General features: G+C 40.5%; 1 long non-coding RNA gene across 3 annotated transcripts; it reads left to right on the forward strand.

Annotated features, from left to right (window-relative positions):
* The first annotated feature begins 8 nt into the window (after positions 1 to 8).
* LOC120300519 lies at positions 9 to 27,485 on the forward strand. Of its 3 annotated transcripts, XR_005554678.1 has the most exons (5): positions 23 to 92; positions 9,125 to 9,248; positions 15,556 to 15,761; positions 23,555 to 23,675; positions 24,929 to 27,485. It is a non-coding gene; the product is annotated as an uncharacterized LOC120300519 (long non-coding RNA). The 3 variants fall into 3 exon arrangements; XR_005554679.1 differs by lacking the exon at positions 9,125 to 9,248 and having other exon boundaries at positions 9 to 92; XR_005554677.1 differs by lacking the exon at positions 23 to 92 and having other exon boundaries at positions 8,244 to 9,248.
* The last annotated feature ends 328 nt before the right edge of the window (positions 27,486 to 27,813 follow it).

Below are 27,813 nucleotides of genomic sequence, written 5' to 3' on the forward strand. Positions count from 1 at the left end.
GAGGGGGAGGGACTGGGACGGAAGCGCACAACGCTCGACGCGCTCCAAAGCAGGAAACGGCCAAGAGCGCGAGCGAGCGAGCGAAGGCGGGGGTGAGAGAAAAGACGAGGGCGGCGGCGGCGGCGGCGGTCGAGGAGGCGTGAATTAGAAAAAATGGGTGGGAATCATTTGCGTCACAATACCGAAGAAGGGGCACGCGAAGGGAACGGGTTAAAAGGAGTACAGTAATATGGAAGGGTGGGCGAGGTGATGCTGCGCGTGCGCAGAGGAAGGCGGGGTTTCAGGTGGGAGCCGCGAGTTGGTACCGTAATTCCTTCGAGGTTCTAACCGGCTGTGGGAAGGGAAGGGTTGGCTGCGGTGATTAAAAAGGGACGTTGTGCTTCGCGTTGCCGTCGATTCATTGTCTCCCTGGCGATGGTTGGAAAATACGCGACAACTCTTCTTTAGTAACTTTCTCCATCCGTAAATTACTCCCAAAGAATTGTTCAGAAATTGTCACTCGGCATTCTGGGTTGTCTCGACGCTGAATTACAAACTATCCACCTGCTTTATCAAAAGGCAGCCGTTTGAAGATGTGAATTAAGCTTGTCAATGTGCAAATGTAAACATTTTTCCAGAGCGGATCTTTCTTTTTTTTTAGTTTTCTTTCCTGATCTCCAAACTTGGGGGAAACGTCTGGATAGTTTTTAAAAAAAAACCATGTTTTGGTTGTGCCGGCATTACATTATTAGCCGTTTTTTGATGTATGGGAGAGAGAGAAGTATGCATTATATTTAGTAAAAGGAGGAAAGATTATTTGTCTTGCTATTTCATCAGATAGTGGAATAATTGGCAGTTTTGTGTTAGCTCTTCATTATCACTTCTATAAGCAAACGTTTACTGGTGGACAAAAGATTTAAACCGAGTGCCTACCACCATATTTCTTACAAAAGAAATAGAGATGCTGCTCTGAATGTGGACTAGATGCCTTCAGCTTTTTTCTTAAACAGAAGGGAAGCAAGCACCAAATTATGGAAGTGGCATCAAATATCTAGAGAAGTGGGGGACTCCATTGAGTATATACAAGTTAAGGCTTCACAACGGGAAATTTTTAAGAAGAGATTGGACAACCGTTTGTCTGAAATGGTATACAGTTTCCTGCCTGAGCAGGGGGTTGGACTAGAAGACCTCCAAGGTCCCTTCCAACTCTGTTATTCTGTTCTGTTCTATTCACTATCAGGCAGGCTGCTTTAATCTGAATTCCTGTACTGAGTATGGAATTGGCCTCAATGACTTAAATATAGTAGCCACTAGGATTTGGACTGCAGGGTCATGAGTCTTATGGGCCCACAAGCATTTATATTTAATTGTGCATACCTTATTCATTTGTGATATATTAAACAATGAACTGTTTATAACCTGACTATTTGGAGTTAGCTTTTGTTGACCACAGATTTAGCAAGAGCATAAAACCTCAATTTCAAAAGGTTGGCCTTGGTGATGTAACAATATTGGGCTGAGTGATATCACAAAAACATCATGAGATCACATATTTCCCAGCTAGAAAAAGAGAAAAAATGTTTATATTTTTCCTTAATCTGGTGATAGTTTTCCTTTCTGTGATAGGAAATTTTAAATCTTTCAATTAAATCACTATTTCATCCATCTTTCCTTCTGCTACACTCTTTTGCACATTTATTTAAAAATGTGTCTTCAATCTCAACATGACTTATACTTGAATATTACTTATGCAACATTATCTTATATATTCTTACTATTGCATAGCAATGTTAAACTGCTCAGAAAACTATTCTACTAGCCCTTACTGCTTCTGATTTGTATATATGTTGCATGTAAAATATTTAATTTTATCAGTATTGAGATTTTGTCTATTCTTTTTATTCCTTTTGTGTCATGTCTTTCAGATTGAGAGTCTCCATGCAAAAAAAATATGTTTTCATGAATTATCAGTAACTCGTTTAAGAAATCTTGCTGGCCTAAAACACTTTAAAATAATAAAACAATAAATGTATTCCTCTGGAATGCTGTTCAGCAAGCCAGCTGATCCTCCCGTGCTGTCTGAGAGAAAGACTCCAAGTCATAGATGGAACATTAAAGCAAAATATGCCCATTTGACTGTCAGGCCATTCCATTTACACTTAGTTTATCACATGTTTGCTGAAGTAAAGGCATACTGTGTCCCCAGCATTCCTGATGTGTGTGATCTGACCAAAAAATAAGCTAAGTTTGGTCTAGCAACATTTGTACAGGACTAGATAATTATAGCATTGGTTTCATGTTGTTTATAACTAATCTCTTTATGATGTGCTCTGGAATCTTCTCAAGATCAACATCACACTTACTTGGTTCCCTGGCATTTTCCTTTTTGGAATGTCAGAAATAACATTTGGTATTTCACTGCAGGATTTCTGAAGGATAATATATAAGGGTTTTACCATAAACTATCCTTCAGCTAGTTTTCAAGTATACAATTTATCAGAGCCTGGAAATTTAAACTCAAAGTCAGGAGGTATTCCTTGACCAGAATTTTATTAACCTCAAACTTATTCTGTCCCTTCATCCTGCTTTCAGATAACTGAATAAGAATTGGATAGTTCTGGCTTTTCTTTATTACCTGTTAGCATTTTGCCTTCTCTACTGAGCAGCTGGCATGCTGGTTCTTTATGTTTTGAATATAACTAAAAAACCTCTTGGTTTTTGAACTTCTTGCTACTTTCATCTCACTCTAAGCTTTCATTTTTCTAACACCAGCTCTATAGTTCTAAGTTATCCGTACTTGTCAGTCCTTTGAAGGTAGTGCAGTCAGGAAAGACAAACCATGAATACCAACCCTATCTTTATTGTCAGATTAAAGTGATAAAATCTTGCAAGTCTGAAAGCACTTTTGCTTTCCAGAAAATTAGGGAGTGTCTCTCTTCTGAGACACTTCACATGATCCTTTTGCTTCTTTTGGCTGAGATTCCTTTGTGAAGTCCTTGAGGCTCCCTGAGCTTGGTTGCTTTCTTGCAGACATTTTATTACCCAGCTAGATAACATCAGTGCTAGAAGGTACCTTTTGCATGATGGTTGTCTAGTCTGCAGCTTTTCCTTCTGACTTTCAAGTCATTCCCACATGCAATACTCTTCCATTTGTGCCCTAGTGGATGACATTTCTAAAAAATATATGTGAGAGATTTAAGTTATGAAATGAAGATGTAACGTGTTTTGGAACACACAAAAAAAGAAATGAAAGTTAAGTTTGTTGAAGATTATTATAAGAAATGCTCACAATATTTTCCTCATGCACAAAAAGTAGATCAGTTGTTCACTCAAGCAGTCAACTGAAAAAGAACTTTGCAAGTATGTTATGAATGCAGTGCATTTTCCCTACAAGTAAAACCTTGTTCACTGATTGGAGAAACAGCTATACAACTGCAAAATCCTCCTTTTGAAATACTACAAGGTGCAGCTGGCAGCACACACAAAAATAAAGTCTAGTACTTTTAAATAGGAACACAGAACTTGGCAGATAGATAAGCACTTGACACTTGTCTGCCCTTAAAACCCAGAATCATCAGTAACATACAGGCTGTTGATTTGATGACGCCATTCTATGTTGTCTGTATAAATATGTCTGTGTTGCTCTTGGTCTAACAAGAGGAGGAAGAAAGCAATGGTTATTTGAACTGTAAGTTCTATTCAAAACTATGACCTTGGCTGAGCTTGTCAGTTACAACATATTTATTATTCCTTTATCAAGAAGTCCCATCAATATTCCCAAATCCTTCTCAGTTTCTAGAAATAAATATTTCTTAACTGTTTAATACAGAGAGTTAACTCAACATCAGATCACCTCAGCACATAAATCTGGGTAAATCTGAATGGAATTTACTTCAAAGGGAGAAAACCCCGAACATCTTCCTCAAAAAAGAAAGATCAGACGGGAAAAAAATCATATTGTGTATCATGTTTTTAGCAAAATGAAGATGACTTTCCCATTTTAAATTATTTGAGGAAAAGTTGACAATAATGTTTAGGCAAATATTTTGCCTCAGGAGTGGTGTCACTGCATCTGTCATTACAGTGTATTCTCTTGCACTAGGACATTAGTAGCTCTGTATAATGTGCACTTTCTAATTATGTTTTTAAAAAATGGCTTTGCTCTTGTGATCTCATGGAACATTTATAAATACTGGGGGGACGAGTGCGGAGATCAATGTAATATTCAAAGGGAGTAAATTTGCTTTCTGATGGAAAGTAAACAGTCAGGGTTATTAGTAGGTCCTTAGTTATAGACAAAAGGAGCAAGTCTAAAGACAGCCTCACTCTCAGAGAAAGTGAGCAGGATCTGGGAGTTTTTGATTCAGAATAAAGCATCCTAAGAAATTAGGCTAAACATTTTTTGTCAGTTACATCAGATCAATAGAAGCTAAATGTTGTTTGCTGGGTGGAATTTCATGACTCAACTGCTAACTACAATCTGCTGTTTACAAACCAACATTTTTGCAATTTAGATTTTTTCCCCACCCTATTTGTATCTAATAGTATCTTCTTTTTTGGCACTTCCCATGATTTAATTTTTAGCTTGTCCCTAGACCAGAGGTCCCCAACCTTTTGGGCACCAGGGACCAGTTCTGTGGAGAAAGGTTTTTTCATGGACCGGAGAGTGCATGATTTTGTGTGCTGCCTGCATCCCACAGATGGGGCTTTGCTTGTTTATGCGGACCGGTTGCTGGCATGCCATGGCCCGGTACCAGTCCACAGACCAGGAGTTGGGGACCCCTGCCCTAGACCAGTGGTGGCGAACCTATGGCACGGGCACCAGAAGCGGCACTCAGAGCCCTCTCTGTGGGCACATGCGCCGTCACCCCAGTCCTAGGCCTTCAGCTGGGTTTTATAAAACCTTTTTGCTTTAGGCCTCCGCGCCGTGTACAAAAAAAAAAAAGGTTCAATCAATCAGTCAATTTCAGCTTCTCGCGGGGAAAAAAAAAGATCTTGAAAAGTTGGAATTGATTGATTAAACCTTTTAGTCCTACCCAGTCTGCTGTTACCACCGCAGCTACGCCCACCCAATGGGCCACACCACCCGGCACCCGACCAAGCAGTTGGGTTGCAGTTTGGGCACTTGGTCTCTAAAAGGTTCGCCATCACTGCCCTAGACCATGACTGAGACAGCTTTAAATAATCCTCAGCTATATAATTGTTAAAATAATGTTTTCCCCCCATCATCTGACAAGATTCACCTGCAAAGTATACAAAATCTTCCATTCTGGCATCCATGATGTTGGAGGGCAAAGTTTCATGTTGAATAGCTGGTGGGATGAGAGTGGTTTTATTAGTGATTTCAGATTGATATGAGCACATCCCTTTTTCTTCAGCTTGATCTACTGTTGATTGCTGTTGTCTGCCTAAACAATGCAGCAGTTAATAATTTATGAGAACAGTGCAAAAGCTCTCAGTCAACAGTCCCATATATATTTTAAATCTGTGGTCCTTATTAGTTCCACACAAGGCTGAAATAGAAACAGGAATAATGAGACTGACCTCCACCCCATTGCCACCAGAACTGAGCACAGAGGAATCTGAAGGCTGACATTTACATATGTCTATCAAACAGGAAGGGAGCAAATTCTTAAATGAATGTGCTGCTTGCAACTCAGCTCTCTGTGATTCCAACTTGCTGTTTGTTTTTTAAACTTCATTCAGTTCAAGCTATGAGTAGGAGGAAAGGCATAGCAGAAACTTTAGATATGATTTCTTAATTTATTGAGCACAGGTATATGGCTACCTATTTATCTAGTGAAACTGGGCAGCAGACAAAATAAAAAACGGGATGGGAAATCCACTTTATTCCTGCCACAGTTCTGCAATTGGTGAGTGTTTTCCCTGCACGTCCTGCAAAATAGAAGGGAAAGGAAAGCCAGAAGAATCAACCAATCCTTTTGCTTGTTACTGGCTTCACATCCAAAATCAGGACAGCCCCATTCAGCAGTCAATGAGCAGAAGAACTGGAAGAGAGACAGGATTGGTAGAAATAGGTAGAGAGCATTTAACTTCTTCTTGTTGTTAGTTGCAAAGTCGTGTCTAACCCATCGCGACCTCATGAATAACGTTCCTCCAGATCTTCCTATCCTCTACCATCTTCTGGAGTCCATTTAAGCTCACGCCTACTGCTTCAGTGACTCCACCCAGCCACTTCATTCTCTGTCGTCCCCTTCTTCTATTGTTCTCAATCTTTCCCCACATTAGGCTCCAGTGAGTCCTTCCTTCTCATTAGGTGGCCAAAGTATTTGAGTTTCAACTTCAGGATCTGGCCTTCTAAAGAACAGTCAGAGTTGATCTCCTCTAGGACTGATGGGTTTGATGCCTTGCAGTCCAGGGGACTCACATTTAACTTAGCAGTGGACAAAATATTTAAGCACTGTTGTATGAAGTAAAAAGATTCTGCTTCTTAAATCAGTGTTTACATTGTCTCGTTTCAAGCAAAGAAAATGAAGAAAAAGCCCTATAATTCCAGATCTTGATTTTTAACAACACATGGTCAGCAAAATTTAGAAATGTGGAATACAAATAAATACCGTAAATACCTCTCTTTATGTTTGTTTGTTATTCCCCATCTCTCTCACATATCAATCAAGAGATAGCAGAAATGATATTTTTTCCTGGGATTCCTCATACATTTTCTTACAAATGTTGTTCTCATTGTTACAATACAAACAACTGCAATACAGTTCATTTTAATCTCCAGAGTTTGTGGGATAATTTTTCTTCCTGAACACAGCTAGGGCAAAAAAAGTTAGTGTGCTGGGAAATGCAGATAAACAATAATCCTGACAAGATCAGTTTTTACCACGGGACTTCCTCCAGCTCTCAAAATGGGAATTCTGTGGGACAAAAAGGTGCTACCTCCAATGTCCTCATAGTAGTCTAATATTGGACAAAGAAGTTGACTAGCAACAAAACAGCCATATTCTAATATTGAGAAAAGTACTAAAACTATATAAGCAGCAGCAGTAAACAATTTTACCTTTGGCACTTCCTCATAAGTCAGGCATGTGACATCAGCTAAATGGCACACAAATGCCTGGCTTGCAAAAACCTTTGTAGGGCCAGTGATGGGTAACGTCCTTCTCTTCATTAAACTAGACATACCCAATTCCAGCAACTGTTCCTTATATGTTTTAGCCTCCAGTCCCCTAATCATCTTTGTTGCTCTTCTCTGTACTCTTTCTAAAGTCTCAACACTAGATTGAAGAACACCATTTCACTTCTCACCCGATTCCATGCCTTCCAATGTATTTACCTTTGCACAGATATAGTCTTCTACCTAGACTGCTGCTCTGGGTAGGTAAGTATTGAAAATACCCTTTTCTTTGAGGTCACCACCTGTTTGCTGGATTTTACTCAAAATTACACAATGCCTGAATATTGCTCCAGCATATGATGTAAATCCAACAAGCATAGTTTGTAAGCCATATTCATCAATTAAAACTAACTGTGATTTGTGGAGACCTTGGCACCCTCTGAGCTTGGTTATTTGCTTGCAGACATTTCATTACGCATCTAGATAACATCAGTGCTAGTGAGTGTGGAGTTTTCTCCCCTTTCATGTACAATAGCTTGCCTTGCCAATGTTTGGGAGGGGCTGGTTTTCTCCTTAGTAGTTCCTTGATTCAGGTATTGTTTTCTGCTTATTTGCTTGGTGTTAATTCCTGCTTAACTGGGTTTAGCTGCTGGAGAGGATGTGTCTTTTTGTTTCCTTCTTAGCTTTTTTATTGTCTCTTTTGAGCAGATTGTAAACTTTGTGTGTCTGTTGATGGCTGATTTGTCTGAATGCCAATTGTGCCTGTCTGAATGCTAATAGCGATTTATTCTATAAACCAGTGATGGCGAACCTTTTAGAGACCCAGTGCCCAAAAACTGGCCCTGCCCCTGCTCCACCCCCTGCCCCTGCCCTGCCCCCATCCCCCACCCCACCTGCCCGCAGGGCCACTCACCGCCTCCAGGGCCCGCCACAGATCGCCCAGGCAGCCCAGCAGTGCTATGGCAGTCATGCCCTCTGTCCGCGCCCTGCAGAATCAACTGTGCATGATGGGGTGTGATGTCAGAGTCTTGTCTATGCTGCCTGGCTGCCATGTCCTTGGTTGTGCTGCTCCGCGTGGGCCACACTCAGTGTCGACTCTCCTTCAGGGGGGCTGCTGGAGAGGAGGGGGTAGCGGGAGAGGAGAGGCTGGGGCAAAAGCATGTGTGCCCACAGAGAGGGCTCCGAGTGCTGCCTCTGGCACCCATGCCATAGGTTCGCCACCACTGCTATAAACCATAGCTGTATGAAAGGAACCATAACAACTTGTTGACTACAGGTTTTATTCAAAGGCATTGAGATTTGATTATGTTTTGTTTTTAAAGGAAAGTGCATAATGTGGGGCAACTGTTTGGAAGTACAGCTGCAAATTCAAGACCTGTGTGCCATCACCTATTCAACACTATGATAAAATATGAAGCAGATTTCTAAGTCTGTTTAGCCTGATAAATACACAAATCAAAACATCAAGGCAAAATAAATTAGTGAAAGGGTATTTTGTTGACATACTGTCCATATTTATATGTTTCTCACTAATTTCAGGTTAGCATTTGCCAAACCTGCCCAAAATATTAATTGTGCTTGCTTGGAAGTTTTCTGGAAACTGATTTTTTAAACTGAACGTGCTTGAAGCATGATTTAGAGCCACAGAGCCTTTAATCTTAAGGGGGTAGGGGAGGTGAGGGTAGAAAAGTGAAAAAGCTAATTTGTCTTTCCAAGGCTCTTAGAGAGTAGCCTTGCCAAGTGGCCATCCTCTGCTTTGGCACTAATCCATTCTGTCTCCAGCTGGGCATATCAGTGATGGTTTCCGTTTATTTGTATTTTGTATGCAATTCCAGTTATTCACATGGGGGAAAGATGGGTTGCTAGTGCAGTTTGACAAAGTTGCAAAGAATTTCAATGGGTTCAGTTTTGATGTTGGTATGCCCATATATAGGGAACTATGATAAGCTGTAAAACGGCAAAGTGTAACAAGAAACATTCCGTTAATATCTCTGAAGGTTACTTAAGCACAAAGCAAAAGCCACATATTGCAAAATGTTTCTTTTATCCGCCTTTTTACAGAGAACTCAAAGCAGCTTAACACTCAGTTCCCAGGCAACTTATGGGCAGACTGGCTCCAAGAATTTTATTGCCAAGGCCGAAGGAACAAAACCAGCCTACAGCTAACTCTTACTTCAGGCTGCCGGTAATGTTTTTCACTGACCTTAAATGGCAATTTTCTATAAGATGGGATGGGCCACATGGTACGTAGCTTAGGCCCTCTCCCTCCCCCCTCACTGTTTTACCCCTCTCCCAACCTGGAAATCCATAGTTTAAATATACTATACTGAATAAACCCCAATGAGCTGGATTTCCAAACAGATCATGCTCTGAATATTTTTAGTGGTTGGTTTACTGTATTTGCTTTCTGTACTTACTTATCAACCATTCCCAGAGGCCCTAGGTTGGTAACAACAACGACAACCTCTCCCACATATTCCAAACACATGCAAAAACAAAAATCTATATAAATAGCATATGTGTACCATAAGCCCCATTTACCTATCATAAAACACCTTTCTCCTATGTCAGAAGAGGTGTTTTTTTTTAAAACAAGTTTCCTAATATACAAGAGTCAGGCTGGAAAGTGAGTGGTACACCTGCTGTAGCCCTATAGAAAGGCTGCCAAAGACATTAGTTTGGCTTTCTGTCTTTTTATATGCTTGCTGGAAAAACTTTCCGAGCTGGAACTGACACCCGGTAGTGGAAATATTGTTAGAATATTAAACTGGATATACTGTTAAAATATTATCCATGCTACTTCCCAACATCTTCCCTGGCTGAGGTTTCCATGGAGTTGTTGAGAAAGCCAGTGTGTGGAACATCAAAATTCCTGCTGAGGCCTAATTTCATGGCTTTTCTTTACAGTTATGACCTGATCTCAACTTCTCATCATACTAATGGGTAGAATTGGGCATGTTCTTAGTTTACCTTTTACAACAGGTCAGGAAGGCATCACTTGATTATTGGGGAAATTATAATTATTCCACAAAATTCAGTCTTACAGCATGTCCCTACCATCTGGGGAGAGGGACCCATCAAAATATCTCTATCTGTTGCTGTCTGTGGTCAGTCTGATACATCATTCAATGCTCTGGGGATTTTTCCAAAAGACAGGGCAGAAGATCCTGTCAATGATCTCTGGAACAGGAAAACAAAATAGGTCATTGGCACAATCATTTCAATCCTGATGATCTGCCTGATGCTGAGAAACTAAGGTGTTGGCTAGAAACCAGGAGACTACAAGTGTTTGTGCTCCTGCGGGTGACTTTAGGCTAGTCACATTATGTCAGCCCAACCCACCTTGCAGGTTGGCTGTGATGGGGAAAACAGGAGGTAGGAGTATTATGTACGCTGCTCTGAATTGTACAAAGTAAAGGTGGGATAATGAAAATTTTTTATGCTGAGCAGGTTATGATCAGGGGGGCTTTGCACAATTTTGTTTTGGGTGGCAGTTGCATCTGTCATTGGATTGAGGTAACCTGTTCACGGCAACTCATGCCTTAGTCCCCTCTTGACTGAATGATTGCAACATGCTCCAGATGGGGCTGAAACCCATTCTGAAAACATTCAGAAGCTTCAACTGGTGCAGAATGGGCAATTATGGATGTTCTTCATTATCATCTTTAACATATTTATGCCAAAAGTTACACTGCCTCCCATAAGAATAATTTAAGGTGCTAATTATCATTTATGAAGCCCTGCATGGCATAACATTGGATTATTTTCTGGACTGTTCTTCTCACAGCATTTCTTGCCATCTGATATTCTCCAGCAGTGAGGGTTACCATCCAGGGCCCTTCTGTGGCTGCCCCTGTCTTTTGGAATAATCCCCCAATATGTGTTTATATTTAGAAAGGCAGTTGTGACCTAGCTTTTTCCCATAGGCACTTGGGTCAAAATGAATAGAGTTCCCGGTTAGTGAGGTATATTGTAATCCTTGTCATTATTTCTTTTCATTTACTTTAGTGGCATTAATTATTGTTCTCTTGTGCATTTAATGAAGAGAATGGCAACAAGAGTCATATTGTTTGAGTTGGACAGCCATATAAATGTTCTATATTAATTAGGGAAGTCAGGACGCAGCACATATTTCACCTTGTTCATATGATGTATTAAGCCATGAATTAGTCTATCAAATTTTATCTTAACATATAGTACAGTTGCAGACCCTATTGTTAATCCATGGGTCCATGAGTCCTGGAACTCACACACACTGGTTTGTCATCAGTTATGGCAATGATTTCAATTGTTATAGTTACATTAATCATATCATGAGAACAGAGCCACTGGCTACTGAAACCATTGCCTTTAATGGAACTTACGTTTTTTAACTCCATGCAGGATTCAAGACAACCATCCTAACCCAGAAAGGGAATTTTGCTTCTTCAAAACCATAGGACTGTTGCACACATGTGGCAACTGTTTTGTTAATATTTCATTTGGATATGTCAGTGTGAAAAATAGAAAGTCAACTAGACTCCAATAAAAAATAGTGAGACATATCTTCCCAGACGCATAGTTTTGCAGAAGAACCATTACTTCTAGATCCTTCATTTCTTTTCTACTCTTATAACCATTTAGTTTTGGTATATTATGAACTTTAGTTTGGATAAGGATATCTATCACAGACTTGTTGGAAATTGGGCAGCGTATAAACTTAATAAATAAATATTAAAACTGAATGTAACAGACTAATAGCAATATAGAAAATGCTAGAATGCATAGATGATGTCACTTCCACACACTCTTTAAAGGAGGCTGGTCAGCTGCTTCTCAACTCTTAAAAGGCAGTGATCTGATTAAATGACCACTGGCTCCAGTGGCATGTGTAGCATTGGGAATGTCTAAGGAAGTCATCATAGCAGCATCTTCTGCTTGGAAGATGCGATAGGAGGGAAGGACCAGCTTTCCATTCCCTACCTGCAATTGCAATTATGCTATAAACTAAGCCATGGTTTGCTAAGTAAACTACAGCTCAGAGGTCCCCAACCTTTTAGGCACCAGGGACCGGTTCTGTGGACTGGAGGGTGTGTGGTTTTGTGTGCTGCCTGCATCCTGCAGATGGGGCTTTGCTTGTTTGTCAGACTGGGTGCTAGCATGCCGTGGCCCAGTACTGGTCCACAGACCGGGGTTTGGGGACCCCTGCTATAGCTGACTCAATTTATTTATGCTCTTCCCTAGAGCAGTGTGTGACTGCAATATGTAGGCTAGGCTAGGCAACTCTTCATGATACTTTAACTTAGGACAGTGTTTCCCAAACTTGACAATTTTAAGGCATGAGGACTTCAACTCCCAGAATTCAACAGCCAGCAACGCTGGCTGTGGAATTCTGGGAGTTGAAGTCCACATGCCTTAAAATTGTCAAGTTTGGGAAACACTGACTTAGGAGATGCAAAAATGGGGAGGGAGAAGAAAAGGAGATAAAACCAACTTTCCATTAGTAAGTAATAGTACTAAAGTTGGAAGGGACCTTGGAGGTCATCTAGTCCAACCCCCTGCTCAGGCAGGAAACCCTACACCATTTCGGATAAATGGCTGTCCAGTCTCTTCTTAAAAACTTCCAGTGTTGGAGCATTCACTGCTTCTGGAGGCAGGTTGTTCCATTGATTAATTGTTCTCACTGTCAGGAAGTTTCTCCTTAGTTCTAGGTTGCTTCTCTCCTTGGTTAGTTTCCATCCCTTGCTTCTTGTCCTGCCTTCAGGCACTTTGGAGAATAGCTTGACTCCCTCTTCTTTGTGGCAGCCCCTGAGATATTGGAACACTGCTATCATGTCCCCCCCCCCTTGTCCTTCTCTTCATTAAACTAGACATACCCAATTCTAGCAACCGTTCCTTATATGTTTTAGCCTCCAGTCCCCTAATCATCTTTGTTGGTCTTCTCTGTATTCTTTCTAGAGTCTCAACATCTTTTTTACATCGTTGCACTATGTACACTATGGTTGACTATACAATTAGACTCAATATAACACTTCCTCTAGTTCTAGTGTTGCTGAAGAGAGTTTTCTTGTGTAAGTTAAAATTATTTTGTGGCAAGTCCCTGAAAATGCTTTTTAATGTGTTCATTTAATTCAAACTGTTTAGCATCATTTAGCTTATTTAAAGATTAATTTCTGTCCTCAATTTTTGCAATGCACTTTTAAAAATCCTCACAAGGTCTCCATTACTTTTGCTAGTACTTTTTAAATTAAGCTTGTAGCACAGCATGGTGCTCAATTTACAAATAATTTAAGCAAATTGGGTATCATTATAAACATATTTTTCTCAGGATATCAGCAAGTGTGCCCCTGGGGCTGAGTTCCCAATAGCCATCACCTGCTGTGGTTATAGCATAATCAGGAATTAGGAGCATTTATAGGTAAATGAATAGCTGTACAGAATTGAAATGGGACATGGGGCTTCTGGTTTCCTGAATCAATCTCAAGTCCCTAAAACTAATTGTTCAATTACATGAGTTTAAAATCTAATTAGAATTCGTAATAGAGGAAGCAGAATATCAGTAAGTACAGCCTGTTGACCATGATAGCCTGAAAAATTGATTAATTTATTTATATCTCTGGCTCCACAAAAAGGTTTACCATGATTACCTTATCTTTTAAATATTTAAATATCTAATCCTCTCAAACATAAAACAAAGGGGGGGGAACCCATCTCCACAATTCAACAAAATAATGTAAATTCAAACTGACATTAAAAAAAAAAACATCCCTTTCTCCTCCTTCCTTGAAAAGTCTCATCTGCTTCATTTTGAGCAGTTTAAAAATATAGGTGATCAATCAAATTTTGAAACTTTTACAATAACAAATAAAATTACTGGCATTTTGTGTATTAGGTTCCTATTTACAATCATTTTAATTGTGAAAACAGACAAGAAATTATATTTATTACCATGAAAACATTCCAGAGCAATGAGCCTACTGCAGAAAAAGATCTTGCAGATGCCAGCTTGATAGATCTTAGAAATGAATTTACGAATGGATTTTTGAAGGGGAATCTTACACGAATGGCAGGTCCTCCTTATTAGAACTATGCAAAGAAATGATTCAGAAGGAATGCTTTAGATATGGTCAAGCATATTTCCTCTGTACTCTTTATCACAACAGGCTAATTTTTTTTCAGGCTTTTGCAATTCCTTAAAGTAGCCACTGTATTTTTCAGACTCATGCAGAAGTGTTTCTTCCCAATTATTTTCAAAGTGGACACAGTCATATTACACATAAAAATGGCCATTCACAGCTTGAAAGCAATAGTAATTCTGATGGAAGATACTGAAATATTGAAATAACTGGAAGTTTTAGAATTGCTTTTAGGTTGTTTTCAGTGTTTTCCTGTTTGAAAGCATTAGCCAAACAAAATCTGTGATTCAGCATGTTGTGCAAACACAGCCATTGTCTGGTGTCCTTGTTATTTCCATCAGATTGATCTGTCTATGCTAGTCGATTGATCGTTTTGGTTATTTTAATGTTGGTTGGAGAGGTGTTCCATATTAGTACCTAAACAACCCATTTCTAACTACAGAATGTTATTTCAATCAGAATTTTGAAACTCTTTCATGACTCAGCTATTATTGAAATACAGCTAGTATCTCCCCTCTAGACAGCCATAGGTTCTCCATCTTTGATGCCTGATATGAAGTAGGCATAAATTTTAGTGCATAGCTGTGAGCCAATCCAAAGATCTTGGGCAAGCTACCACAGGTGGTCCTTGACGTATGACCACAACTGAGCCCAAAATTTCTGTTGCTAAGTGAAACATTGGTTAAGTGAGTTTTGCCCCATTTTGCAACCCTTCTTGCCAGTGAATCTGGCCTCCCCATTGACTTTGCTTGTCAGAAGGTCACAAAAGGTGATCACACGACTCCAGAACAATGGAACCGTCATAAATAAGAGTGGCCAAGCGTCCATATTTTGATCACATGACCACAGGGATGCTGCAATAATCATAAGTGTGAAAAATGGTCATAAGTCACTTTTTTCAGTGATGTAACTTTGAACAGTCATTAAACAAACTGTTGTAAGTTGAGGACTACTTGTACAAGGCAACAAGAGAGCAAGCAAAAGCTCCAGTAACCAATCATCTGTGACTTACCTTGTATAGCAGGGGTGTGAAACTGCTGGCCGGCAGGCCGGACGCATCACGCAGAAGTCGCGCCTACCCTATTGCCGGCAATGGCAAAACAGTCCCAATACATCACATGACATCACGTGACGTCGCGAGTTTGACATGTCTGTTCTATAGCTTATACTTCATTATCTATATCTGTATATATTTATATCTTCCATATCTAATGCTTTATTGACTGTATTCTCAGACGTCTACCAATCTCCAGTTGAACAGACCAGAGCTGACTCATTCAGGTTCATCATGCAATCAAAACAAGAGCTTATATCCCTTCATGATTATTAAAGCCGCTTCAAATCATGGGTAATAATTATCTTTCTTTCCATGAACAGACAAAGCAAATGTTCCTCCTCAAGATCACCACAGACTGAGTGCAGTCAAGAACACAACAGTGCCAGTGTTCCCGGCAATCTCATCAACTGAGGTGGCGCAGCAGTTAGAGTGCAGTACTGCAGGCCACTTTAGCTGACTGTGTTCAGCAGGTCAGCGGTTCAAATCTCACCGGCTCAAGGTTGACTCAGCCTTCCATCCTTCCGAGGTAGGTAAAATGAGGACCCAGATTGTTGGGGACAATGTAAATATATATATACATTGCTTACTGGTGTACACCACTTAGAGAGTGCTTGCACTTAAAGCGGTATATAAGTCTCATAAATAAATAAACTGTTAAGCCTCCTGCTCAGACCTCTATAATGGAAATCTTCTTGTCTCGTCAGGAACCAATCTTCCCAACAAGGAAAATGAGTGTAAAACTATGATGTTTATAGATGCAACCTTTACTTATGAGGAACAATGGTGCTTGACTGAACAAAGTATATTTATTTACATTCCCAAATTTAAAACAGAACCAACAGAATCAAACCACAAACATGAAAAGCTCATACACAAATACTGCAATCCCAATAGCTATCTTAATTTATAGGAAGACTATTGGTTGGGTTTACAGTATATTTCACCTGGCCTCTACAAATTCAGGTCAACATAGGTAGCATTCCCGCTCCCATTTTTTCCCCCCAAAGTAATAAGCCTTTTTTGCAGGTTAGATTGAAAGAGAGTGTGGAGGGGGCTTAAATCCTTTCTGGCCTGGTTTCTCTGCTCCTAATACAGCACCTTAAGTGCTGCATTACTCCGGCTCTCTGCAATTCTTTCTTGTTTACAACATTTGTGCAAGAGCAATCCAATATTTTCCTTATTCACTTTAATTACTTTTCTGCCCACAATTGTAGTTTCAGGCAAGAAGACAACAGCTATGGCCTACTTAGGGATTACAGAAGTGAAGGATGAAACTCTGCAATAGCATTGCAAATGTAATAAAGATTGGATATATAAAAAACTAACTTCCCACCACCTTACAATGTCTTTATTATATGTATTCCTGAGAGATGTAGCAACAATTGTTATTACAGTTGTTACTGTTTTGTTCCAATCCTCCCCTTCCTTTTTTAAATCTAGTTTCTGATGGGAATGTAAATATGAAAGACAGTCATTAGTCACTTTTTTCAGTGCCACTGTAAGTTTGAATGGTCACTAAACAAAAGGTTGTAAGTCAAGGACTACCTATAGTCCAATTGAGTGGTGACTAATGACTGAGTGACTGTAAACAAAGCTTTCCCTTTGAGGAAGAGTTGCAACTGACACACCAGTTATGACCTTCGGATGTTCCTTTAGAATAAGAAGCTTTTGTTCCTTTAACGATGCCTAAATGGGGTCACTACTTAGATTTAATAACGGACTTTGATCTCCAGATTTGTCAAGCAAGTATATTATGTACCACAGAGACATGTGCAAGTAAATCCATGCATTTTCCCTTCCTCTGGCTTTTAATGGTATATAGTCACTACTCTGTTGGCATCTTAGTGTTCATCCTGGAAGAACTTTGTTAAAGCACGTATTTATCCTACCTTTGTCCTCATATTGCATTGCATACCTTTTGTTCATAAGGTGACTGCAAATGTTGTCTTTCCCATGCCAGACTCCCCCAATTTCTGCATGATTTTTTAAAAATAAATCAGAGATTTAACTGAGAGCCAGTTTGGTCTAGTGCAGTGATGGCGAACCTTTTAGAGACCGAGTGCCCAAAAACTGGCCCACCCCCAGCCTGCCCCCGCTCTGCCCATCCACCCCTGCCCACCCGTAGGGCCATCCACGGCTACCGCAGATCGCCCAGGTGGCCCTGCAGTGCCATGGTGGCCACACCCTCTGCCCATGCCCTGCAGCATCCTCTGCTGCCCAGGTGCCATGTGCTTGGCTGCACTGCTCCAAGTGGGCTGCACCCGGGGTTGGCTCTCCTCCGGAGGGGCTGCTGGTGAGGAGGGGGCTGCGGGGGGGAGGCAGGGCTGGGGCAATGGTGTGTGTGCCCACAGAGAGGGCTCTGAGTGCCGCCTCTGGCACTCGTGCCATAGGTTCGCCACCACTGGTCTAGTGGTTAAGGCACAAGACTAGAAACCAGAAGGCTGTGAGTTCTAGTCCCTTCTTAGGCATGAAAGCTGGATGAGTGACTTTGAGCCAGTCATCCTCTGTCTCAGTCATATCCACCTGACAGGCTTGTGGTGGGGAAAATAGAGAAAGAGGAGGAAGCAGCATTAGGCACGTTTGCCACCTTGAATTATTCATAGAAATAATAAAGGAGGGATAAAATAACTAAAATAAATCAATATTCCACCTACACAACCCCCTCTGTTGGGTTAAGAATAAACTCTATTGGTTTTCATTCACACTGTTATTATACTAAACAATACATAATGCTGTCCTATCTGTGTATGTGTGTGTGTGACTTCTCTGTTCCACACTGTCCAATCTCTCCTTTCTCCATCAGCAAGCTGGCTTTTTCTGTTTTATTGTGTACATTGGCCAAAAGAGATGAAATGGAACAGGTCTGCCAATACAGCTGCCAACACCTCCTTTTTTTCTTTCTTTAATAAAGTAGCGGCAGGAGCCCCCAGGGTGATTTGGGTCCCAAAAAGGTTTACATCTTTTAGACTAGGGTACTATAAAAGTATATAATCCCTATTTTGTATAATATGAAATACCAATAAAGAAGAACATGTCATGGTCCTGATAGATAGAACCAAATAAATCAGAACTCCCAGGCTAGAAGCTTCCTCAAAGCACAAGTTTATTGGATACAAAATATCGGCAAGGTCAAAGATGAAACCAAGTCTGAAATTCCCTCCAAAGAGTTACACTATTACAAAGTCAAACTCCCACCCCAATGCTATGAAATCATCTACGTTCCCCCATAGAATAGTTTAATAATATACTCAACCCTCTATCACAGGGGTGTCAAAATGTCGGCCCACGGGCTGGATGCGTCATAGCGAAACCACTCCTACCCCATTGCTGGCAATGGAAAAAAAAAGTTGCAATATGTTGTGACATGTGATGTGGCGAGTTTGACACCCCTGCTCTAACATAACCAATAGAATGACCTTGGTTCCCATGGGACATAGAATTATTCAGACTAGCAAAGATACTCCACACCCCCTCCCATTTAGGTGGCAATCTAAAACAAGCAAGATGGCTGCAGCCAGGTTCATTGTAGAATTGACAGGATATTTGTAGCTCAGGGTTCAAATGAGAGATCCTTGGTACTGTCTGAGCTTTTTTGGTGCTTTCTTGCAGACATTTCATTACCCAAATTAAATAACATAATCAGTGATGATGTTATTTAGTTTAGGTAATGGAACGTCTGCAAGAAAACAACCAAGCTCAGAGAACATCAAGGACCCCCCAATGTGAAATACCCAGGGTTCCTACACATTGGAATTCTTAAAACACAAGCTAGTAGAACAGGAGGAGGAAGTAACATAAATGAAATCTATAAGAAGCAGCAATAGCAGTATAAAAACATATCCTAGAACAGTGGTGGCGAACCTATGGCACGGGTGCCAGAGGCGGTATTCGAAGCCCTCTCTGTGGGCATACGTGCTGTTGCCCCAGCCTCGTGATCCCCTCCTCTCCAACAGCCCTCCTGAAGGAGAGTCGCCCCTAAGCATGGCCCACGCAGAGCAGCACAGCCAAGGACATGGCAGCCAGGCAGCATAGACAAGACTATGCCCTCACACTCCATTGTGCACAGTTGATGCTGCAGGGCGCGGGCAGAGGGCATGACCACCATAGCGCTGCTGGGCTGCCTGGGAGATCTGCGGCGGGCCCTGGAGGCGGTGAGTGGCCCTGCAGGCAGGCGGGGCAGGAGATGGGGGGCAGAATGGGGGTGGAGCAGGGGCGGGGCCAGGTTTTGGGCACTCAGTCTCTAAAAGGTTCGCCATCACTATCCTAGAATATAGAGAGAAATCATTTAATCCAAGCTGCTGCTCATTGCAGGAATTGCTGCCACAGCATCCTCAACAGATGTCCATAGAGCTTTGGTTAAATTACTTTCATGAAAGAGATCCTATGCTGGCCAGTACTACTGTAGAATGTCTCTTATTGGTTCCTAATACCCAGCTGAAATTTATTCCATGTAGTTTATATCTACCGTTTCCTATCAAACTGGGACAATTCTGCTCTGTCTTCAACGTGACAGGCCTTCCGACATCTGAAGAAAATAATCGTGGCTCCCTGCAATCTAAGCGTACCTATTGCCTTTAATTGTTCTTTTTAAGTATTTATTTCTCAGCCTCTTGTTATCTTGGTCTATCTCTTCTGCAAACGCTTCAGTTTGTCAGTGCCTTTGCTAAAATGCTGTGTAATAAAATATTCTAGGTATAGACTGGCCAGATGGTTGAGAGGAATCATCTTCTCTTGACGTAATTCTTCTGTTAAGGCAGCTAAAGTTTTGGAGGGTGGCTGCATTACAGATAGTCCTCGACTTACAACCAACAGTTGGAACCAGAATTTCTGTTGCTAAGCAAGGTGGTTGTTAAAGGAGTCACGCCTGATTTTACAACCTTTTGCCATGCTTGTTAAGCAAATCATGGCAGGCAGTGAGGGAAACATTTTTCCCCTGGATTTTGCTTGTAAGAAGCCGGATGGGAAGTTGCCAAAGGTGATTACCGGGGTACAGGGCGCTACAGCCATTGTAAACACATGCCCTTTGCCAAGCGCCCAAATTTTGATCATGTGAGCGTGGGATGCTGTGACGGTTGTAAGTGTGAGGACTGGTCCTAAGTCACTTTTTTCAGTGCCCATTGTTAAGTTTCAATAGTCACTAAGCAAATGGTTGTAAGTTGGGGACTACCTGTATACAATTGGCTCATTTGAACTTGTGATGCCCCACGACCCGCAGGTCTCCTCAACCAAGGCCCATTTCTTTTTCCTATTAACTGTAGGACCTTCCCTCCATCACAGGAGGTTTTTAAGAAGAGATTTGACAGCCACATGTCTGAAATGGTAGAGCAGGCATGTCAAACTCGTGATGTCACAAGACGTCGCGTGACGTATCGGAGCTTTTTCTCCATTACCGGCAATGGGGTGGGCGCAGTTTTGAGATGACGCATCCGGCCCATGGGCCGGCAGTTTGACACCCCTGTGGTAGAGGGTCTCCTGCTTGAGCAGGGGGTTGGACTAGAAGACCTCCAAGGTCCCTTCCAGCTCTGTTACTCTGTTATCTCTGTTGAAACTCATTTTGGCAAGTTTCAGTTTGGCAAGTTCCTCTTCAATTTGATCTTGACCTCTAAAGTGCTTGTTATCCTCTGTAGGACATCTCTGTCCTACAAATTTGATAATCATATGTTAAGCCAAGTCTTGGAACGGAGCCCAGGAAGATACCACTCATTGCTTCCTTCATCAGATACGGTATGATTGTTCAATCATGTCAGTTTTAATTCTCCCTACAGGTTGTGATTTTCTTCTGGATCTTGAGAATTACAGAGACTTAAATAAGCCCTCTGAATTGAGTCTGGAAAGAAATCAAGTAACCCCCAAAGTTGTGGGGTTTTTTTTGATGAGTAATGTATGTTTTAAATCCACAGCATCTTTAATGTTATGTCTATTGCCCTGTCCTATTATGCTCCAGTAGAAAAATAATATATTTATGATGCAACACTTTCATTTTTCAGAATTTCAGAGTTTATTTAATGAAAAATACATCCTGTGGCAATATTTCAATACAGTCAACTAATCCTGAAAGTCATCAGAGAGGGAAGAGGCAATTTGAGTAGGAAACAGCCATAAGGACATTTCAGGCAAATTGTCTACCTACCCTGATTAATTGGACTGTCATCCAATCAGGGGTAAAAGTGTTTCTGGAGTTTAACTACCTCTTTCATCTCCTGAAATAGAAGCAACATCATGAGTGGCCTTCTAAAAGGACCTGTCTAGACACTTCCTCACCCTGACAGTTCACCTCACCCAGCAGCTTCATGTATATGTTAAATAGGAGCAGAGAGAGTGCCAAACTCTGGGGCCTTGGGTGAGAACTCATCTCCATCAACACTAACTGGCACCAGAAGGAGCAGAACCATTATCCCTCCATCTCCTCCTAACCCCCTAAGCCAGGGGTAGGCAATCTTGGCTTTTTATGACTCGTGGACTTCAACTCCCAGAATTCCTGAGCCAGCCATGCTGAGGGGAAAGGGAGAGGTTTCCAAGCTGAGCCATACTGGCTCAGGAATTCTGGGAGTTGAAGTCCACGAGTCATAAAAGGGCCAAGGTTGCCTATCCCTGCCCTAAGCCATTTCAGAAGGAAACCACGATGAATGTTATGGAACACCAGGAAGAGACCCAGGAAGGCAAAAATGGGTGGCCATCCTCATCCAAAGCCCTCCAGAGATTATCCGCAAGCATGAGCAATACTGCAACCCGACCTGAAATCAGACTGAAAATGGTCCAAATAGTCTTTCAGAGAAGCAAACCACCCTCTCAATAAACTTCCCACCTAAAGGAGGGTTAGATTGAATTGTTCTCTTTGTCTTCCTTCATAAGCACTTCTTTAGGCATCAGTTGCATGGTTTCATTTCAGTTCTTCTAAAAAACAAGGGAGGTTCCAGGATCCAAAGATACAGACAATCTGCACAGGCGTGATCTGATCCAAGATTATTGCCAAATCAGTTAGTCCAGGGGTCTTCAAACATGGCCCTTTTATGACTTGTGGACTTCAACTCCCAGAATTCCTCAGCCAGGCTTGGCAATTGCATGCACATCAGTTTGAAGACTCCTGAGTTAGGATTTAGACAAGATTAATTCTCTAGGGATTAAGACAAGATTAATTCTCTAGGGATCTTGAACACCCTTGCTTCAGAAGTAACCTTTTCTCCCACCAAATTAAGCCAAATGAAGTTGACTTAAATTCACACTGTTGATCTATCTACATTTAATTTTCTGCCTAGCAGAATTTTCATGAACTTTCTGACAGCATAAGTAAGGAACTGAACTCAGCAAAAATAAACTAGGAATGGATGTGTTCAGTATGTGTTCACTATGCCCTGTCTGTCATGGTTCCAAAGTAAGAAACTTTTCAAAGAACTTTGAGGCATTGTTTACCTTAAAGAATCTTTAATGAGAAAACATAGCTTCAGCACGTAGATAGGCGAAGCCAAAATCTGAATTCTCCCCTAAACACATAGTATCTAAGCATAATTCACTCCTTCATTTAAGAGTTATTAATCACATTCTCCAATTAGTTTGAAGTGCGAACTTTCCCTCCAGTTGCATAACTGCCATTTCTTATCTCCTCTTATTACAAACAACCTTGAAGAATACTCTGAGATATTGTTATGGCTAATTCTCATGCACATTCTTCCCCCTCCCCTCCAGCACCATCTAATTCTAACTCTAAAAGTAATAAACAGGTTAAATAGAAAATATCTGCATTTTTGTGTATTGTCAAAGCAAGAACATCCGATGTTAGCAGCGTTGACACTGTCATTCTATAGGAGGTCTCTTAATACAGGTAGTTCTTGAATTATGATCACAGTTGAACCCAAAATTTCTGTTGTTAACTGAAACGTTTGTTGAGTGAGTTTTGCCCCATTTTACAACCTTTCTCCCACAGTTGTTAAGTGAATCACTGCAGTTAAGTTAGTAACATGGTTATTAAGTGAACCTGGCTTCCCCATTGACTTTGCTTGTCAGAAGGTTGCAAAAGGTGATCATATGAGCCTGGGACACTGCAACTGTCGTAAATATGAACCAATTGCCAAGCATCTGAATTTTGATCATGTGACCATGGGGAGGCAACACCGTTGTGTGAAAAAGTCACTTTTTTCAGTGCCCTTGTAACTTTGCACTGTCACTAAATGAACTGTTGTAAGTTGAGGACTACTTGTACATAAGATTTAAATTTCCTGCATTTCCTAAAAAGCATTTCGGAACACTCATTCTATTTAGTGAACAAGGCTTTCACTCTGAGATTTTTATGATTAATTAGATGCTTCCCTTTTTCCTGAACAGAAAAAGATCGGTCAACATTTCTGTTTTGTGACAGACGGCCTAGTAAACTACAACAATGGAGACAATAGCCCACAAAACATAGCAATTCATACTGTAGGAATAACAGTTTTCTTCCATTTTTGTAAGTATTACTGTATAGATAGAGAACCTCATACATTTTGTACTTTCTATTTTACTTTGGTTTACATTTCCCTTTCAAAAAGATTGAGCAGTGTTCTCTTTGAAGTGCATTTTGTTCTCAATTTTTAATTGTTCCATTTTTTTTTTTAAAAAAATGTAAACTAGTAAGTAATCCCTTTTAATCACATTTAATAAAACACATAGGAAGTAAGCAATAAAATGAGTAAAGCTTGATGGAATAAAAATGAGATTATGATTGGTTTGAGGGTGCAAGGTAGGGGAGAAAGGGGAAATTGGATATTTCAATCAATTGTAGCCTCCATTGGAAAAGTCCTGTTCCAGCCAACCTGATGTGTTTTCACAATAGGCCAGAGAGAAAAGTTTGTCAGGATCAGGAACAATGGTTAGAGCCTTAAGCAACATTCACTTTCTTAATAAGTAACTACTACAATACAACAGAACGGAATAACAGAGTTGGAAGGGACCTTGAAGGTCTTATAATCCAACCCCTTGCTCAAGCAGAAGACCCTTTACCAGGGGTGTCAAATTCGCGACGTCACGTGACGTTGCGCAATGTATCGGGCTGATTTTGCCATTGCCGACAATGGGGTGGGTGTGGCTTCTGGATGACGCGTCTGGTCCACAGGCCGGCAGTTTGACACCCGTGCTCTATACTATTTCAGACAAATGGCTGTCCAATTTCTTCTTAAAAACCTCTAGTGATAGAGCACCCAAAACGTCTGAAAGCAAACTGTTGCATTGATTAATTGTTCTTGCTGTCTGGAAATTTCTCCATAGTTCTAGGTTTCTTCTCTCCTTGATTAGTTTCCATCCACTGCCTCTTGTCTTGCCTTTGGTGCTTTGGAAAATAGCTGACCCCCTTTTCAAAAACAAACAAACATTGTAGCTGATATGCAAATGCCTATTCAACACTGATTAAAACAACAATACTGACAACCGATGGGACAGTTTTTAAATATGGTGGATTTTTCAATCATGACATACCTACAATGCAAACTTCTCCTCCACCATATGCAGTCTTCTTAGACTTCACTGTTTTATATCCTACATTCCAGTGAGGAGTCCAAAGATCCCAGCAGATTCTTATTTAATAACTGAAGTAGCAAATAAGAGTCAACAGCCTCATGTTGCTAAGCAATGACTCTCAGCTTCTTTGTGGATTTTTTGGTTGCTATGGAGACATCAGGGTGAGCATGCACATCATATCAAATTTTGTCTTTCTTCCTTAAACAGTAAAGACAGATTTGGTCCTTCCATCAAGGAGTGCTCCAGGAATGAGAAGAAATGGCTGGATCCAGCTCACAATAAGAGATACCAATCCTCCTCATGACTAAGTAGCATTTGATGGACAGCAACTTTTTGAAACTGGATCCTTTGCAAAGTTCAGACCTATCATCCTTAACTAGAATTTCCTTTGCCCAGATATGGTGAATACTGCAATATGTGGAAATAGCAGACTTTTGACAACCATTTCATATTTTATTGATCTAGTTGCATTCACAGTGTTGATACCACTTAGTGTCCTGGGATGAAATAAGCTGAATGTTACATACAAGAACGCACCTGGTAGAATCCAGATGGTGCAGATAACTTTCTAATTAACTGCATTAATGGCTAGGCCCCCCCCCTTAAGTTACTTTTTAAGTCTTCTTTACTCCACCTTCAAACAACTGCTTTTCTTTTCAGCAATTGTGCCCCAAATCAGTTTGCTCATCAAGACTTCAGCCATTAAGGCATGATTTTATGAGTCTTGCTTAGGGCTATTTTGCTGGTTTTCCTAACTCAGTCTTACAATTAAGAGCATATAAATGACATGTGGAATGGAACAGCAACATTCCAACACCCCATTGTGAAATTGTGTTCTTCAGTCTCTTATCAGACCATCTTATTAATTTAATAGAGTTGCAGACAGGGCTTTGGATGTGAAAGCAGAAACATGCAGGGAAAATCTGGGACACATCTACAGCTTCTTAAAGCAGCCACTTATTTTCCTACCGTAGATCACATAGTTGTTAATCCCAGAAAAAAGGAATGAACTGTCGACTGTAGCTATCACCACATTTACATATTCCCCTGGGCCGAAGCATAACTCTACTAGACATCACTATACTTTAATTCAGTTCATCAGACTAGACAAATATGTCTGCTCTTTTGTAGGAAAACATTATGAATATATATCATTCACCTCAGCAGGATTCAACATCTTTTGACAACTGCATGATAGGCAGAAATTAGTTAGATGCAGGTTTACTTCATTTTTTTCCCTAGAAAACATTAGATTTCCAGGATTAAGATTAAAAAGCAGCCTGAATGTTACTATATTTTTACTTTATTCTGTATCTTACAAGATGAAAACTGTCTTCACCTGTCAGAAGTTTTTAATTTAGGAAAACTGTATTTCTGCTATTAGACATAAAATAGAATTATAGAATTTTTCCCACTTTCTTTTACATATATTTTTCAACTGCCTGGAGCTGTACCTGAAGATATTTGTTTCAATAAAACTAAGAGAAAAAAAGGCATGAATCAAGAAATGGTAATTTCTGTTTAATGTTTGACAAGACCATCTGATACTCTTTGCTTAGCAATGTACCAGTATATGTTCATTTGGAGTAAATATTAAAGATTGTTCTAATGTGCATATGTATAAGACTTTAATAAAAAATGCAACCTAATAGTAGGGAAGTATAAGCATTTTTATAATTCTTGTCCTCCCTTCCACCAGACACCTATAATTACACTTGAGCATGTAAGTTAAATGGATTAATAATATGAATTATTAGCTGATTTACATGAGAGTTACAGCTATGCTCTAAATCAAGCATGTCAAACTGCCGGCCTACAGGCCGGATGCGTCATGCCAAAACTGTTCCCACCTCATTGCCAGCAAGGGGGGAAAAGTCGTGATATGTTGCGCGACATCACATGATGTCGCGAGTTGACATGCCTGTTCTAAATTGAGTGAAGAATAGAATTTCAGATTAATTCAGTTGCACCAAGATCAACTGATCTGTGCTGAATCCACACCTTGCTAAGCTAAAAGGAGACAGATAATTTATTTTCTTTGGAATTCCTGTTGGATTAAATGACTGAGTCCACACAGCATTCTAAGCTTTATTTAACCATATTGAAAAAACCACAGGGGTTAAAGTTAGCAGGATATGTTAGACTAAAACCAAATATAGCCCACCAATGGCTTTGTGTAATATGTGCTTTATGGGTTTGTGTCAGACGCATAGCGACCAATGTAAAGGGCAGCTCAGTTCAGCTGCATAGAATACTGACTGTGAACACTGCTACTGTTGAAGAAACTCTTCCAACGCATAGTCATCCCAGCCATATTTTGTTCAGGGTCAATAAATCCAGATCAAATTAATAAAATCCTGTACCACAAAGATTTCTAACTAAAATAAGACACTTAAGGTATATTCTAAAACTTGAGCTGGACTTCAGCCTACCCCCAGAAAGCTCCTATTTGCTGTTCTTAAAATGGGAATGAATTACTCATCTTTCTAGATGAGCTAAGCATTGAATGGTGCAGTACACTGCAGAGAGAGCCAATTCAGTACTTCAGCTTACATAATGAGACAATGACTAACTACCGTCTAATCATGCTAATATTGGGCATTGTGAGGTAACTTATTCATTTTTTTAAAAGAGCCCCCCCCCAATTGAAAAACTATATACAGGAATGGCATTTCAAAGCCAGCTATTGGTATTTCATAAATTCAGAAGTGCAGGCTTCATTCTCCTTATTTGACACAGTAGATGGTGTGTTTTTGAGAAAAGCGATTTCAGATTATCTTTAGCAGGGGTCTTCAAACTTGACCCTTTTATGACTTGTGGACTTCAAGTCCCAGAATTCCTCAGCCAGAATTGAAGTCCACAAGTCGTAAAAGGGCCAAGTTTGAAGACCCCTGATCTTGAATATAAAAAACCAAGGAGAAATTAACAGCAATGATGGTCAATAAATAAGTAGTCAGTCACTTATTTATCAACACAGTCATTCTATCTCAGGCAAAACAAACGAGTCTCTCAGTCAACAATAAATCCAACATCCATGCCAAGAGAAGACTATCCTCTTCCTGCGTTTTCAAGAGAATCAATAATGGACTGAT

This window comes from Crotalus tigris, unplaced genomic scaffold (genome assembly GCF_016545835.1).
Source record: "Crotalus tigris isolate CLP2741 ecotype Arizona unplaced genomic scaffold, ASM1654583v1 scf7180000024342.5246164, whole genome shotgun sequence".
Taxonomy (NCBI): Eukaryota; Metazoa; Chordata; class Lepidosauria; order Squamata; family Viperidae; genus Crotalus; species Crotalus tigris.